Here is a 14,112-nt window from a genome sequence, read left to right on the forward strand (position 1 = left end):
AAATGATCGAAAGACAAGATGACAAAGATAATAAAAAGAGATGACACCGAAAATATGAGATTCAAGATGGATCAGAATCCTTCTCTCCTTCTAGATGGAGCAATGAAAGAAGTACCAAACAAAGTCATGTTCAATTTCAACAAATCGAACTTGGTATTAAACTGAAATGGGAATAGAAAGCAACACAAAGACCTGATGAGTGAGGAATCTGATGACCTGATGAGACAAACATATACGCAAGATTCGCAACTTCACACTTATGGTGATGAAACAATAAAATGATCGAAAGACAAGATGACAAAGATAATAAAAAGAGATGACACCGAAAATATGAGATTGGAACTGTCCGAATAAAACACAGCCAAAAATGGAAAGAATATTTCAGACTAAAACTGAGTTTCCTGTTCTTCTTGAAACTGTCAGAGAAGATCAATTAAAATAATCAAAATATGTTCATCTTATTTTTTCTTTGGGTAAAAAGAAATTGAGAGAACATCGTGAGATCTGCAAAAAATTGCCTGGAAGTGAAATATTTCTTACTGGTACCTAATTTCAACACTTTTACATACCTCACATGCTCAATAATTCCAAGTTTATAAAGTGATCACGATATACGAACAGGGAGGTTCTGAGCACTAAAAACTAATGAGGGACCATTATCATATATTTCAATTTGTACAGTCAAACTCTTCCCGAGGCTTAATTTTCTGCCAATAAGCAAAAAAATGGAAAATAACTGGTACCTAATTTCAACACTTCTTCTACATACCTCACATGCTCAATAATTCCAAGTTTATAAAGTGATCACGATATACGAACAGGGAGGTTCTGAGCACTTAAAACTAATGAGGGACCCTATTATCATATATTTCGATTTGTACAGTCAAACTCTTCCCGAGGCTTATTTTTCTGCCAATAAGCAAAAAATGGAAAATAGCTAAAAACCCATGATTGATTTCCAGGAATTCACAAACGACTTTGGCTGACATGCTATGGAAAATAGCTAAAAACCCATGATTGATTTCCAGGAATTCACAAACGACTTTGGCTGACATGCTAATGGAAAATAGCTAAAAACCCATGATTGATTTCCAGGAATTCACAAACGACTTTGGCTGACATGCTACACGAAGATACCTGTAACGATGTAAAATTCATGGAGAATCTGAACTTTTTCTATTTTTCTACCAGAGAATTAATTATTAGGTCATTATATGTATTCATTTGTAGATAACTATGTAAAATGATACTACACAAATGTTATTTCCCAAAGTTAAACAAATAAACACGTTATTCTTTAACTTGGTCCCCATTTTTCAATAAACAGGACGATACGCGACGCGACAATTCGACAATGCCTTTTCAACAAGTTTCAGTTCAAAATCAAACGCAAACTTCTTCCAACTCAGAACATTTGAATATTTGAGGTGGGGACATGCAAATCGCAAATGTCTTTAGTACGGTATTTGTTGGCTTCCGTACTCAGATTTGGCATAGAAAAATCTGAACATCCTGCGCCAAATGATGAGATGTACCATCTTTATTAGTCCTAATGCTAATGGTCAATTATGTTGATTACTGGGTTCGAAACCCAGGAGGTAGGACTACTGTTTATGTACATCCTCCATTCTAGTAAACAATCAACATGCGAGGTGGATGGAAAACATTTCAAAGCTTGCGTGATATGGAACTTAATGTAAAGGGTGTCCCAATAAGAACGCAAGATTTGATTGTTTAATAAAGCATGGTTCTCCGTGGAATAAGATGGACTTCTTAGATGATTTGAGAAGTAAACATTCTGAAATTTTGTAGGGAACCATGATCAGACCAATAGCATTCTCGACTTTGACGATACATTCATTTCCTTTTGACAAAATTTTCGATGACAAATTCGAGGAAATCTCGTTGATGCAACTTTCAATTTCACATTTCAATGCTTCAAAGCTTGTGAGTTTGTTGGTGTAAACCTGTGACTTTAGATACCCTCACAAAAAAAATAGTCTAGGGGGGTAAACTTACATGATCATGGAGGCCATTTCTCGTCAGAAAAACGGAAAATAACACGATTTCGACTAGGAATAGTCTAGGGGGGTAAACTTACATGATCATGGAGGCCATTTCTCGTCAGAAAAACGGAAAATAACACGATTTCGACTAGGAAATGCTTGCGCGAAAGTGATAATTTGTCGATTTTATTGTGCTAACGCGTTGTTGAACAGTTTTAGACTCCATGATGACTAATTTTGATATAATCTGTCAAAGATTGAGCAAGATAAAACGCATAAAAAAGTTATGACCCTTTTAAATCTTGCATTCTTATTGGGACACCCTTTATGAAACTCAAGATCATGCAAACGTTTTATTCTCTTCCCCCAAAGTTCAACTTTAGGAGTGTTGAAGTTTTTTTCCCTCCTTAATAAATTGAGTCCATCATTTTTGGTCTGTTCCTGCGTTATTGATGATAGGATTGATAGGTACTGGTGACCCTCGCATTAATCAATCTATCTGTCAACATTAGACCCAACTTCCAATCCTTGGCTTACTGAAACGCTTGGCACCCCAATTCGTTGTTTTTATATCAGAAACATTATACGATAGGTATGTGCTTTCCGAGTTTCTGCAATGGCAAACCATTGAAACCATCTTATCGAACTTTCCTTTATAAGGGGGAAATTTAATTTTAAACTTTTATTTAGTTTAGTTGAAAAAACTAGAGAATTCAGTAGACTTGCTTCGGCAAGAGACAAAATGAGAAGATAAATAAAAGACACAAAAACGTTAAATAAATAAATGATACGGTGCGAGGGCTTAAAAAAGCTTAGCTACACCTTACGCAGACATAACTGAACAAGCTCACGGAGCTTTAGATAAAAACAACTCAATAAATCCCCAGCGTAAACCCCCGTGCTAATCTTAGGCAGGGTTGCAAGGGTGATAGAAGCTGGGGGTGAGAAAGACAAGGAAATAATTGGATTTTAATGGAAAAACGACATTTAGCTAATAGGAAACAGAGCTGTTGTGAAAATATGCCATGCTACCTTGTTAAGTCTACGTCCCGAGAAAATTGGAAAAAGTTTCCAATGCAGAATGGATGCAACACGTTAGGCAGGGATAAAGAGAGACAAGAGACAGACAGGTTGGATCAAATCAGATACAGGAGTGATGGAAATGAAAAAGGAAAACTGTCGATAATGTTACAAGAGAATGAGAAAAGACGAACGAAACAAACGAGATAAAGATAACATGAAAAAAGGGGGGAGTGTCGAACTCAAAGAAAAAGTTGATTTGAAAGATGTCATCACTACTTTAAACATCGCATTCCGAGCGTCACTTAACACCTTAAATGAGGAATTACCTAGCATTGTAACAAACATAACAAAGATACACTCATCGCCATAGATATACAAGTCAGTATCCTAACACACATACTATCTTGACTAACACAAATGATGATAGGTATATTTCAGACCAATGTAAATTCTACCACGTTCTCAGAACACGTGTCAAAGTAATAGAAACTGTATTAGGTACAGCTCTACAACTGGTACATGCACGATTCAATATTAATTCTAATTGATATGAATATGATACATTGATACAGTTAATCCAAATGACTGGGCTACCAATCCCAAATTTATAAATCTGGACTGCTATGGAGGTGTGTATTATTAAGATAGCGATGATACATGAAAATTAATTGGAATGTCAAAGAATATCATCGAAACCTGCAACACTGTCCTGCTGGGTAGGAATCCATATTTGTGAACAAGTGCATATCAGGAGATGCGATTCATTGTTTGTTTCCAAGGGTGCTTTGTCCTTACGTTTTGTCAAAGAGCTACGTCAGACACAGTAAGTATGTACTTCATATGTACACAAAGAACCAAGGGCTTTTGTAGTAGCGTTCATTAACGTTGTTTCACGTTGCTTTCATACAAAATTGCATCATGAGTAACGCAAAGTCATGTAATTTTAGCTGGCAAAGAATGGCAAATATCACAACAATGCTATACAAAGAACTATGTTCAGTAAATTTACAACGTATCAATACAATACCTAAGCAAACGTTTTTAATTACACTGACGTTGTACGTTAAGTACTGATACAGATTACCCAATGACCACAAAGTACTGGAACGTTAGGACATTTTAACAATTTATGATAAAATGTTGTGATTCTCAAGCCAAGTTAAAAGCGGGTCGAATTGCTTTTAGATTTAGACCAACCCCACTTGTTGGCTAGATTCCCTTTAGGGCCAAATTCCCTTTAGGGATGAGCTATTCATTTTGACTTGGGCATTTGTTAATAAGCTATTGTTTGTTTCCAGAATTTTGTTACCTAAAACCGTTCAAAAAAAATGCGTTTCCGGAAGTTTACAAACACCCTGTATATTATCTAGGAATTGAACCCAGTCCATATTTTTGTTTTAATAATTTATTATTTTAATTTTACCATCTGACACGCAGCAGTAGTGGAATATAATATATGCTGAAAACACAAGAGAGAAGCAGGAGGGGACGTCAGTAAGCGTGAAAAAGTTGATTCAGGTGTCTTATAGGTGCCTGTGGCTTGTGGGATCACTCGTAGGGTAGGAAGTAGGAATATGCCTAATACCCTACCGAAGGGATATGCGTAACTATGTATACCTACTAGCGCACGAAGAATTGGAAGCAGCGAAATACTAGAAGCTTATGCCAATTTGCCAATTGAGAACGCATAAGTACTTTGAAAGGCAATATTGTAAATTGTAAGCACTTACATCTTGCATTTTAACATGTTTCATCTAATTGAAATGGAACATGAGTCCTTGAATTTAACATCGAATTCCAGAATATTGGCGGCAACGAATGGAGATATGTGATGGAAAAACTGAGGCCATAGATCAGTGAGATTCCAATGATACACACCTAGTATGTTAACCTACCTTGACAATTGATGAGCCAAACTCTAAAACCACTGAACTTGGGAAAATGGAACTATTAAAGAATTGTGTGAAGAATCTTGTCACTCCTGCCACTCTAGAAAGCAAAGAAACACTTACCAAAGATTTGAATTAATTTCTCATCATTTTCATACTTAAAGAAAATACTGCTCCAAACAACTCACCTGAAATCAGAGAGAACAACAAAAATATTATCAAACACTGAAAGTCTTCAAAAGTTAATCAATGCTAGGAATATAAAAAAAGTATAGGGGTAATGAAACAAAAACCATTTTCTAAACATTCATTCATTTCAAACAATTCTGTGTAAAAGTAATTGAGTTTAATCTTGAGGTCTCATTGAACTTAAAACCACAGCCACAATAATACGAGTAACAAAACACTGAAAACTGGTTTACTCTCGGCACAAAGACTATAATATATACGAGTATGTTCTATGTTCATTGACTCTTGATACTTTACTCACTTCTTTACTGTACCGAATAATCTCATTATTTACCATGTTCATGTACTCGTACATATGTAACGTTTCAAGTCCTCAGGATCCAGAATTCAAAATCTAAAGAAGAACTCCTAATAATGTGATTCATTCTGTTAAGTTCGATTTTACTGAGTTATCATCTTGGTTGTTAGCAACCCCATGAATAAAACACAACAGGCAGGGGATATGGGCAGCACCGTGTTCTAGGGAGAAGCAAGCAAATTACTCTGATTAGAAATAATTAGTCATCATTTTATAAATTAGTGTGAACAATCGAGGTTATGACCACATGTTCCACTGTTACCACTCTCAGAGGGTTACCAAAACATGGATGTTCTTTTTTTCTGCTGACTGCGTGCCTTGGTTAGTTCCTATCACCCAAGACGATACGAAGTCACGGTAGAATGCTCCTAGGTACCACGAGTGTGTACAGATTACCCAATGACCACAAAGTACTGGAACGTTAGGACATTTTAACAATTTATGATAAAATGTTGTGATTCTCAAGCCAAGTTAAAAGCGGGTCGAATTGCTTTTAGATTTAGACCAACCCCACTTGTTGGCTAGATTCCCTTTAGGGCCAAATTCCCTTTAGGGATGAGCTATTCATTTTGACTTGGGCATTTGTTAATAAGCTATTGTTTGTTTCCAGAATTTTGTTACCTAAAACCGTTCAAAAAAAATGCGTTTCCGGAAGTTTACAAACACCCTGTATATTATCTAGGAATTGAACCCAGTCCATATTTTTGTTTTAATAATTTATTATTTTAATTTTACCATCTGACACGCAGCAGTAGTGGAATATAATATATGCTGAAAACACAAGAGAGAAGCAGGAGGGGACGTCAGTAAGCGTGAAAAAGTTGATTCAGGTGTCTTATAGGTGCCTGTGGCTTGTGGGATCACTCGTAGGGTAGGAAGTAGGAATATGCCTAATACCCTACCGAAGGGATATGCGTAACTATGTATACCTACTAGCGCACGAAGAATTGGAAGCAGCGAAATACTAGAAGCTTATGCCAATTTGCCAATTGCAGTCTCTTGTGCAAAGTTTTGCAACATATGCAAGGTAACAAAAACTTTGATAACGTCTAGAATGTATGGCAAGGTGTGAAATTATAATGTTCTAAAAATAGACCAATTAAATGACCAATAAGACTAAACGTTTAAAATGTTCATTGATTTTAACTTTTAACAATACATGGAGAGTGCATAGCTTTCGCTTGCTTTGAAAGCTCTTTTCATCTCGAGACGTGAACTTCATGGGCTTCAATTTTCTCTTCAAACTTCAACTACACTCTCATCTGTTACCCAAGCATTCACAAGTTCAGAACAAAAGCAACCAATGAAAGGTACAAAACTGACAAAAGCAAGTACAAAAGCTTCCATTTAAATTACCAACAGGTACAAACTACACACTCTTTTCAGTTGAACACAGTTTGAATAAAAAGGTAACTAATGTTCCTCCAAGTCTATACATATGTCTACAGATGATATAGGAGGTGTTTAGAAAGGCATCACAGATACAGAGTACCTATGTGTGCCACTCTGCCATTAGAATCATATCGTACACACATCATGTTTCAAGTAAGCTTTCTTCTGATTATTCTGATCCACACAATTGATTCTGATTTCGTTCCTCACGACTTGGAAACATGATCCTATTGAACACATAAGTGCATAGAAGATCATAGACCATAATCACAGCGCTTCCATTTAAATTACCAACAGGTACAAACTACGAACTCTTTTCAGTTCGAAACAGTTTGAATAAATGGGTAGCTTATATGTTCCTCCAAGTCTATACATATGTCTACAGAGGATATAGGAGGTGTTTAGAAAGGCATCACAGATACAGAGTACCTATGTGTGCCACTCTGCCATTAGAATCATATCGTACACACATCATGTTTCAAGTAAGCTTTCTTCTGATTATTCTGATTTCTGATCCACACAATTGATTCTGATTTCGTTCCTCACGACTTGGAAACATGATCCTATTGAACACATATGTAAGTGCATAGAAGATCATAGACCATAATCACAGCAATGGAATACACCGCAATTCACAGACACTCCATATAGGATATACGATAGTCAAACTAATTGAGCCCTTATTAGCATTCGACATACAGGGTTCTTCTGGATATCTACCAGAGACATTTGAAGAGTCAGAGGTTCCTGTTGGAATTCTTCTGACCTTTTCAATCAGGTCATCGCGTTTCAATCGCAAACTCCTAGTTCCCGTTACACTTCCACTTGTTAACGCAACACGGAGAATGGAGACGTCACATGGATGGAGAATATACCGTTGCTTCCATCATATTAGAAGTCGATTGAATAGCATGACAATGTTGTGAAGGTGTGTAGCGTCTGGAAACAGATACTCTGGAAGTGTTGGGAGTCTGTATTTCTATGATTCTGCTCTAGTTGTGTTCAATATTTGCTCACATTTATCAGATTCGTTTGACTGATTCAGAGCACGGATCCGAGCTGTGCAATTAGAAAGTATTTCACCGTTGTATTCATTGCCCCTTGATATAAGCTTGTTGAGATTAGGAGTTCCTCCTTTACTTCAACATCACGACCTAGGTACAACGTTCTCAGGGGTTTCCAGCCTTTATTGGCAGACAGTTGCATCTTGTCGTAATGACACATGGTTTGATGAGAATCGCGAAGAACTTACTAGTCATCTACCTTCCTGGATAGATCCTTTTCAGAATAGTCAAAGAGATAAATATGTAGAACCTACCTAATATTAATAAATATTATTAAAATTAATAGTTATCCATTCAGAAATTATTTCTTCCTCGATAAATACAACGACCGAGTAAACAAAGAATCGACTTCTCAGTTTGCTGCCCGATCTAACGAAGAGATAATTGCACCAATCTCATAAAAACTGCGATAAATCTGAAATATTATGCTCTTCTTATTTATTAAATCTGAGATATAATTAAAGCAATTTTATAGTTATCCATTCAGAAATTATTTCTTCCTCGATAAATACAACGACCGAGTAAATAAAGAATCGACTTCTCAGTTTGCTGCCCGATCTAACGAAGAGATCTCATAAATTGCACCAATCTCATAAAAACTGCGATAAATCTGAAATATTATGCTCTTCTTATTTATTAAATCTGAGATATAATTAAAGCAATTTGTACGAAACTGAATTATTTCTAGGAACGGAATAAAAATATTTCACATTTCTTCTGAAGCATTGAAAATTCCTCTGGTATAATGAGCTTTTGCTTTCACGCTAATGGGGTAGTATATTTTTCAATTAATTTATTTTTTAACGATGGATCGTTTTTAGCAATGGATAATAGGCGCAAGATTTGATCTAATTTCAATTTAGATCCAATCTTGCGATTTTTCAACTAGAGTAATAATCACAGGGTAATGACCTGAAGATTTGCTGTTGGGTTTAGATCGCGAGTATCTGAACTCTATGCCATTGTAACCACAAAAATCTACATAGGAAACAAACGATAGTTTTGGAACGACCTTCACTACGCCTGGAGCCAAATACAATCCATGTTTATGCTGATGATGTCATAGGTTATTTCCATGAATCATGTTCATTCATCCAAATCTATGTTATTCATCCATTCATCTCAGGATTCTGAGGTAACAAATATGTGTAAGAATAGAGACAGAGTAGTGTTAACCATGCCTATGTATTTAAGTTACTAAGAAATTTGAAAACTCACTAATTCACTATTTTCATTTATTAAAAAAAGATTTCTCATTTTGTTCTGGTATTGGCACCATATTATTGTCAAAATATTAAGTTTCATTTCCTGATTGACAGTTATTTTCATTATTGATTTGAATCTGGTTTTGCCTGTTTTGTGTTGTCTTGTCAGGTCAAGTTCAGTTCATATTGGCCGACGTTGATTTTTGGTGTGAATAAAAATAATGATTCTATACTGCAATTTTGATGGTGTCTATCTTCCCAGTATTCTATCCTTTTCGGACTTTTATTAAATTTCTGCTAAGACCTACGACTAGGACTATGAATAAAATGTGATTTTAAAATCATTCTCTTCGAAACCTGTGTACTTCACATGTCTAGTTTACAGTCAGTTGTGTTCGCGTTATAATCCCCAGTATTTTCTGAGCCTAATGAATATGTTTCCGACAAAATCGTCATCATTAAGTATCATCTGATAATTCTGAGACATGTGCACCAAATAACACTTAGCGTGTGAAAAACTTATGAGGCTTCAAGTTTTTTATGGTGCCAGCATGAAGTTTCTCATTCATTTTACTTGGATTTTTAAGTGTCAAATGTAGTTATAAAGAGGATTAATTTATATAAATAATGTTATCTTTGATGATCTGACGGAATTAGATAGATAAGAGATTCATTTCATAATATTTGAAAATTCTTCAAAATCAAGGTTTTTTACAACATAGACAGCTTTTATGTTGTTACGTTGAACTATCTTCCCATTGTTGGTGGTACAATGGTCGCTGTGAGTCCCTGACAACAATGGCATCTGGCACGGAATCCCTAATAGTGAACTAGTAGGTAGACAAAAAAAAAAAGACCCAGGTTCTGGGTTCAAGTTCAAATACCCCCCACACGTTTTCAATTAAAGAGGACAATTCCAAGACACACTTACATTGAAATCGAGACTAAAACGATGTAACATATTCAAATGAGCACCGTAACGTAAACAAACCCCTACCCGTATGTCGTAAATGTCGCCCGTTACCTACCTATAGATTTAACTATGTGTCATTATTTATTAATGTTAATTTCGAGAACCATTTTTTCTCCAATTGCTAGATGGTTTCTCAACTTATAGAAGTGTTTTATACAAACCTAGGTAGGTATACTGCCATCATGAGTTTTGAAAACCGTACAAACACAACGAGGTATGATACAAAACTGCACAGCCCACAGGTCAGTTTTCATCAGTTGGACTGAAGCTAGGGCTTTTTAGCAGACCATTGACTCATTCTAGTGCCAATTTAGTACTGTGAATACAAGTAGATCGTCTTTTAGTGGATTGGACCAATAGAATATGTCCTTCAACAACACTTTGACAAATCTAAATATTGTATACTGCCATCATGAGTTTTGAAAACCGTACAAACACAACGAGGTATGATACAAAACTGCACAGCCCACAGGTCAGTTTTTATCAGTTGGACTGAAGCTAGGGCTTTTTAGCAGACCATTGACTCATTCTAGTGCCAATGTAGTACTGTGAATACAAGTAGATCGTCTTTTAGTGGATTGGACCAATAGAATATGTCCTTCAACAACACTTTGACAAATCTAAATATTTTCAGAGTCAATTTTGAGCAGCCTTCATTATGTTCTTCATTTAACCAAACAGCATCAATTATGGGCTGTAGAATAGTGTACACTATTATGCTCTGGTGAGAATTATTTCTATGATACAACAGTGGACCATGTAATGAGACATTGTACGTGTACTGCGTACAGTCTATTGTTATCATTTGTGAGTCATGATACCTGGCTAACAGAAACAGAAGGTTTAAGTTTACAGCTATTCGTAATTATTACGAGCCGTTACTCGTTACTTTCCTCATTTGTCTTTTTCCATACCTGGGTAGTTGGTTTTTTCGATTATTTCTATGATACAACAGTGGACCATGTAATGAGACATTGTACGTGTACTGCATACAGTCTATTGTTATCATTTGTGAGTCATGATACCTGGCTAACAGAAACAGAAGGTTCAAGTTTACAGCTATTCGTAATTATTACGAGCCGTTACTCGTTACTTTCCTCATTTGTCTTTTTCCATACCTGGGTAGTTGGTTTTTTCTCCATTTAACTCAGAATGAAACTTTTGTATATCTTTGGAGCACGTTGTATGTTCATAGTCAACTGGTTATAGTGCTCGACTTCACTGGCAATCCCCACTAGTCGTATTTAGCAAGTTTCATTTCTCAAGTATATCATTAAGATCTTCAAGATAGCATTTCGATCTTCAATCAGATCTGATCATATTTGCCTGATTGCGAACGTATGTAGTTTCCGACGCGACGCCCGTCTTGCCAAAGTTTCCATTCGCAGCTATTTAATATTCAAACCATTATAGCATTTACATTCAACACAGTTTCCGACGCGACGCCCGTCTTGCCAAAGTTTCCATTCGCAGCTATTTAATATTCAAACCATTATAGCATTTACATTCAACACAATATAATTACTGTTATTATCTATCTGATAGGTAATATACATAACACATTCCGCGATCTCACAATGTAACTTCTGGGAAGAAAATCCACCATGGATTGTTTCAACACGGCCTTCTTTTAACTCGGGGAATAATTTCTTACAGCTCTTTGTTCTTGGTGACTGATACCGAGTTGAGAAATACTTCATTGTTTGTTTTATAAACAGGAGTTAATTAAGTTTCTATTCCAGACTGGTGTTCGATAAATGACCGCATTGATTTTAAAAATAACTTTGCCTTCGAACAAGTCTCTAGATTATCTTGAAAATAAGGAAGTGTTTTGGTTTATTAGCCTTTTACGGAATGACGTTTGAAAAGAACAGATATACAGATAATTCAATTCACCACGCGTCCAAGTTTTAGTCCTGTGAATACTGAAGTCAAAAAAGTTGAATGTCTTCTGTTGAAGCTTAATTAATCAAGTGAATACATTTTTCTTATTTTTATTCTCTTGTTCATGTTTCTCGAGAGAAACAAAGTTGTACAAATAATGAAAATTAAATAAATTACTTCAGAAACTGATAGCAATTGAAATGATTATTTAACATAATTTCATATCTATATTAAAATAACGGACATATTTCGGATTAGAAATTGACATGAGGATAAGAATAAGATAGAGGAGAACATACTTTGAACTTTTATTCACCAAGTACGAATTTTTTTCAAGTGAAGATATTTTTTCTTTTTTTTATCCTCTTGTTCATTTTTCTCGAGAGAAACAAAAATATAAATATTCTACAAATAATGAAAATTAAATAAATAACTTCAGAAACTGATAGCAATTGAAATGATTATTTAACATAATTTCATATTTATATTAAAATAACGGATATATTTCGGATTAGAAATTGACATGAGGATAAGAATAAGATAGAGGAGAACATACTTTGAACTTTTATTCACCAAGTACGAATTTTTTCGGGAGAAAATCCACCATGGATTGTTTCAACCTTTCAACACGGCCTTCTTTTAAACTCGGGGAATAATTTCTTATAGCTCTTTGTTCTTGGTGACTGATACCGAGTTGAGAAATACTTCATTGTTTGTTTTATAAACAGGAGTTAATTAAGTTTCTATTTCAGACTGGTGTTCGATAAATGACCGCATTGATTTTAAAAATAACTTTGCCTTCGAACAAATTTCAAGATTATCTTGAGAATAAGGAAGTCGTTTTGGTTTATTAGCCTTTTACGGAATTACATTTGAAAAGAACAGATAATTCAATTCACCACGCGTCCAAGTTTAAGTCCTGCCAGCCTAGTTAGCTTAGTTGGTAGCGCGTCTGCCTTGTAAGCGCTAGGCCGCGGGTTCGATTCCCGCCCGGGGCGGATTTTATCCTGATGGGATAATGTTCGTTCTCGGAACGGCTGGCTTTCTCCTATCCTGTCTTCCTTCTCTCCTCGATTTCGGGACGATAAGACCATAGCAGTTAAAGTTCCCTCTGTCAAACCTTAATTTCTTACAGCTCTTTGTTCTTGGTGACTGATACCGAGTTGAGAAATACTTCATTGTTTGTTTTATAAACAGGAGTTAATTAAGTTTCTATTCCAGACTGGTGTTCGATAAATGACCGCATTGATTTTAAAAATAACTTTGCCTTCGAACAAGTCTCTAGATTATCTTGAAAATAAGGAAGTGTTTTGGTTTATTAGCCTTTTACGGAATGACGTTTGAAAAGAACAGATATACAGATAATTCAATTCACCACGCGTCCAAGTTTTAGTCCTGTGAATACTGAAGTCAAAAAAGTTGAATGTCTTCTGTTGAAGCTTAATTAATCAAGTGAATACATTTTTCTTATTTTTATTCTCTTGTTCATGTTTCTCGAGAGAAACAAAGTTGTACAAATAATGAAAATTAAATAAATTACTTCAGAAACTGATAGCAATTGAAATGATTATTTAACATAATTTCATATTTATATTAAAATAACGGATATATTTCGGATTAGAAATTGACATGAGGATAAGAATAAGATAGAGGAGAACATACTTTGAACTTTTATTCACCAAGTACGAATTTTTTCTACCCATACGAGAATATGTAATTATATTTTGATGCAGATTAAAAAAAAAAATCAGGTTTGAAAAAAGTCCAAGTCAAACTTTAGGAGTGGAAAGTTCATTTTGGTGAGCATCCAAAAATCCGAATTCCAAAACCTACGGTCTTCAACGTGTAGCAATCCTACGCTAAGAATGTGAGAGTACTTAATCCTCTCTCGTATTGGTACTTGATACTAATCATGCCAAAGTGGTACCTTAAATATACCTAAGAGGCAAAATTCTTGTACGAGGATATTCTTAACAAGCACTTACTGCTCATGCGTAGGACCAAAACACATGATTGTATTGAGGCTAATGATCAACATTTAAGCTTATGCCAATTTAGAATTTTAGTGGGTAAAAAATAATGCACAAGAGAATCGAATCTAATGAAAGGTTCTGGTGATTTGGCAAACA

This window comes from Diaphorina citri, unplaced genomic scaffold (assembly GCF_000475195.1).
Source record: "Diaphorina citri unplaced genomic scaffold, Diaci psyllid genome assembly version 1.1 scaffold781, whole genome shotgun sequence".
Taxonomy (NCBI): Eukaryota; Metazoa; Arthropoda; class Insecta; order Hemiptera; family Psyllidae; genus Diaphorina; species Diaphorina citri.